This window comes from Chenopodium quinoa, unplaced genomic scaffold (genome assembly GCF_001683475.1).
Source record: "Chenopodium quinoa cultivar QQ74 unplaced genomic scaffold, ASM168347v1, whole genome shotgun sequence".
NCBI classification, from domain to species: Eukaryota; Viridiplantae; Streptophyta; class Magnoliopsida; order Caryophyllales; family Amaranthaceae; genus Chenopodium; species Chenopodium quinoa.
In genome coordinates this window covers 2,262,482-2,266,850 of record NW_018744026.1, presented here as the reverse complement: position 1 = coordinate 2,266,850, position 4,369 = coordinate 2,262,482, and positions in this window count along the sequence as shown.

Here is a 4,369-nt window from a genome sequence, read left to right as displayed (position 1 = left end):
AAGAAGAGATGAGTGAGGGAGAAGAAGAAGATAAAGATAAAGAGGAGGAGAACAATTCAAAAAAGGAAGAATCTGAAAAGGAAGATGAAGAAGAGAAAGTGACTGATCAAGCGGAACTTGAGTCATAGGCTGGAAGGTATGTAGTTGGTCATCGCATTGATGTTTTTTGGTTTAGAAAAGCAAGATTTCTAGAATTTCTTGATTTAATTATGTTTTAAGGTTGGGAATTTCTGTTGTCAAGAGTGTCAGCAAACTATATGTACCCTGTAGCTATGACTGAATTTTGCCAAAATTTTCAAGCAAAATTAGGAGTAATTTCAAGTGTAGTTAATGGGGTAAAAATCGAATTTAACATTGAAACCCTAGGTAAAATTCTGAAAACTCCTACTGAGGGGTATGACATTTATATTAAGGGAAAGGGAAATGTCAATGTAGGTAGCTATTTGACTGGTGATATTGTTGAGACCTTAGGTGGTCAGAGAGGGAAGAAGGTCATGAGTCATAATGATCTTAATCCCTTAAACAAGCTGTTGTTTAATTTGGTAAAAAAAACTATTCTGCCTAGGACTGCTAAAAAGGGGGAAGCATGCTTGATGGATATGGCAGTAATTTTCTGTATTTCAAAGAAGATTAAGGTCAATTTTCCTTCTTTAATGTACCACACTTAGCACACTGTGTTCCCAGTAGGAAAAAAGTGGGGTATGGAGCCATTTTGTCCATTGTATTTGAGAATGCTGGAGTAATTTTGAAGGGTAAATATGGGGCTTTGGATGAAAATCCAAAAAATGTGATTAATGAGGAAACCCTGGCTGGGTTAAGTTTGGAAGTGGTGCAAGGAAAAATTCAGAAAATAGAGAAGGGAGATAAAAAGAAAGAGAAAGTGACAGAGAAGAGGAAGGAAAAGGTTGTATCTAAGCAGCCTGTGAGAAAGAGCAGGAGGATTTCTGCCAGTGTTGTTCCTTAAACCAGTATGGAACAGCCACTGGAGTTGGATGTTGAGGAAGATATCCTCAATGGGCAAGTTGCTGAGTTAGTGGATAGAATGGAACGGGTTGAAAGTCAAATGAAGGATTCTGCTGGAAAGCTTCAGGTGCTGACCCTGGAAAAGTTGGTACAGGAGCAGAGGAAGGAGTTAAAGGAACTCAGGAAGATGGTGCTAAAACAAAACAAGGAACTTCAAGAGCAAAAGGAGTTTCAGAGCAAGAACTGAACAAGGCTCTACAGGTACAGAAGGAGGAGTTCTTGGTGAAACTGAAGGGTGTTGAAGAAAATTTGGAGGCCTCTGCAGAACAGACAAAGGAGGACTTCAAGAAAATTTTGGAGTTCCTTGAAACCTAGCCTGCCCTATTTCATATTCAGCCTCTGTTTCAGTCATGAACAATTTTAATTTCTGTTTTTAGTATTTGAACAATTAATTTTGTTTGTAAATTTTCTAAATTGTTCAACTGGATGATAAATCTTTTTGGTCTTTAATGAAATGTTGGAACTCTACTTATACTTGTGTGTTTATGTGTATGTTGAACACTTATGCTGAAGGGAAGAACTTACTTGAGGTTGTTTAGCAGCGCTCCCTTTAGTTTCCTACACTCGATGAATTGCTTGTGGGGCTGTGGGTAGATGCTTAATACATTTGAAAAAGCAGGACTTTTTGATAATGCCAAAAGGGGGAAAAGAAGAAGCAAACATGGAGGCTGAAGTTGTTTTGGGTTCCAGTTGATAAAGTATCAGAAATTTCTTTTGATATAATGCTGATAGATTATTAGTTTAATTTATGTCTTAGTTATTTTTGTCTATTTGCTTTTAGTTTCTATTTTTTTTAATTCAGTTGTGTGTTTACTTTTTGTTTATAAATCAAAAATACAAAAATACGTCCTTCTATTTTGTTTTAACTTTCTCTAGAGTTTGCTTAAGTTTGTCATCATCAAAAAGGGGGAAATTGTTGATGTTTAAAGGTTTTGATGATGTGGAACTTAAACTACAACATACTCATTTAATAAAGGTTTTCAAGTGTTTATTTAGTTTAGGTGAAATTGATCTTGGAGATGAAAGAAGTAATTGAAACTAAGAAGACTTGAAGAAGTTCTTTATTCAAGAAAAGTATTCGAAACAAAAGAAATGTTCCCTCACAGGAACTGAGTTCCCTAACAGGAACGTTCCTTTACAGGAACTTGAAGATGGCTGGCTAAGATCTTTGGAGGAACTTAGTAAGCGTGGAGCCCAAGTAAACCTATCAGTACAGGAGCGCGGCGCAACAATGTTTTAGTTAAGATTTTATCTTCTAGATTCATTGTTAAATATGTTAAGTAGGATATGCATGAAGTCTATTAGAAGCGTGACAAGTTAGCTTGGCAAATAGATTAAAATCGGAAAAGATAAAAGATAGAATTCGAAAAAGATTTTCTTTAAATGTTTATTTCTTAAAATCAGTTTGTTAAAAAGATATTATGATTTTTAAATCAATCTTTCTATCTCATTTTTCGAAAAAGATTTTCTTCTAATGATTTACATAAAAACCGTGTATAAAGATAAGTTAATTTTAACTTATTTATCTTTAAGAAAACCTACTTGCTATACAAGTAATACCTGTATAAATAGTAGAGAAAAAAAGGAGTTTAGGTTTTTTGTGAGTTTTATGCGTGAAGAATTTACAGAGCATTAATTGTGTAAGTTTGCCAAGCTTATCATCTTGTCATATTAGTTTCGGGTTTCATGCATAGCTTGCCTATCATATACTAGGTGTCTTTACTTGTAATTGGTTTGGGTTATTTGGGTGAGAGTGTTTTTGTTATCTTGTCATACTTGGTGTTTGCCCTATTATAGTGAAATTGTTTGTGTTCAAAATCCCTAAGGTAGGGTCGAGGTTTTACTTCTTGTTGGGCACCAGAAGGTTTCCTCGTAAAATCCTATGTTAATTGCAAGTTCCTATTTTATTCTGTTTTATATTTGAAAAAGTAGTCACTAGGAACTCACCTACAATTAACCCCCCCCTCTTGTAGTGTTCGTCTCAACTAACAGAGTACATATTGGGAAGCCTAGAGTCTTAATGCTCGTTTTGCTCTTTTGTCAGGATGGGGAGGGTATTCCCCTTTGGTGACATAATTAAGTATATCTGTATACCACAGTTCTTCTTCTTCTTCTTCTTTCTTCTTCTTCTTCTTCTTCTTCTTCTTCTTCTTCTTCTTCTTCTTCTTCTTCTTCTTCTTCTTCTTCTTCTTCTTCTTCTTCTTCTTCTTCTTCTTCTTTCTTCTTCTTCTTCTTCTTCTTCTTCTTCTTCTTCTTCTTCTTCTTCTTCTTCTTCTTCTTCTTTCTTCTTCTTCTTCTTTCTTCTTCTTCTTCTTCTTCTTCTTCTTCTTCTTCTTCTTCTTCTTCTTCTTCTTCTTCTTCTTCTTTCTTCTTCTTCTTCTTCTTCTTCTTTCTTCTTCTTCTTCTTCTTCTTCTTCTTCTTCTTCTTCTTCTTCATCTTGGATTACTTCATCATCTTCTTCTTCTTCTTCTTCTTCTTCTTCATCTTGGATTACTTCATCATCTTCTATAGCTTGAATATATGCTGGTTTGTGTCTTTTTTATATAGTTAGAGGCATTTGCTCGATTTCCGTAGGAATCCTAATCATTGAGGCCAGTCTTTCAGCAAATTGATTTTCTTCTCTAGGTAGATATGTGTATTCTACCTTCTCTGACTGATTCGTAAGGGTTTCCAGATGGGTTTGGTAAGGGGCTAGACTTTTGCTCCTTACTTTCCACCTTTTGTAGATTTGATTGATTGTCAATGAAGAGTCTCCGAATATCCGCAACTTTTTTACTCCCAATGCCAAAGCTGTTTCAAGGCTTACCACCCATACTTCATATTCAGCAGCGTTGTTGGTAACGTCAAAATCAAGCTTTATGGAGATTGGAACATGCTCTTCTTTAGGTGATACTAGTAATACTCCAACGCCACATCTCTTTTGGTTTGAGGCTCCGTTGAAGTATAAGGTCCAAGTATCATCTTCAGTGACCATTAAGTCTTCGTCTGGAAACTCATTGTTGTGTATTGGCGTCGAGTCTTCTATTGGAAAGTCCGCTAGAAAGTCTGACACCACATATCTTTTGATAGCTTTTTGCGGCATGAACCTTACATCAAACTGGGCTAAATTAACTATCCATCTCGATATGCGCCCATTGAGTGTAGATTTCTCGAATAGATACTTGAGTGGATTTAATCGGGAGACTACGAAGACGGTTTGTACTAACATGTAATGTCTTAACTTGGTTGTGGCCCACACCACGGCGAGGCACAATTTCTCAAGTGGTGTATAACGTGCTTCATATTCAAGCATTTTCTTGCTTAGAAAGTAGATCGCATTTCTTTGCCTTCTACTTCTTGTGCTAG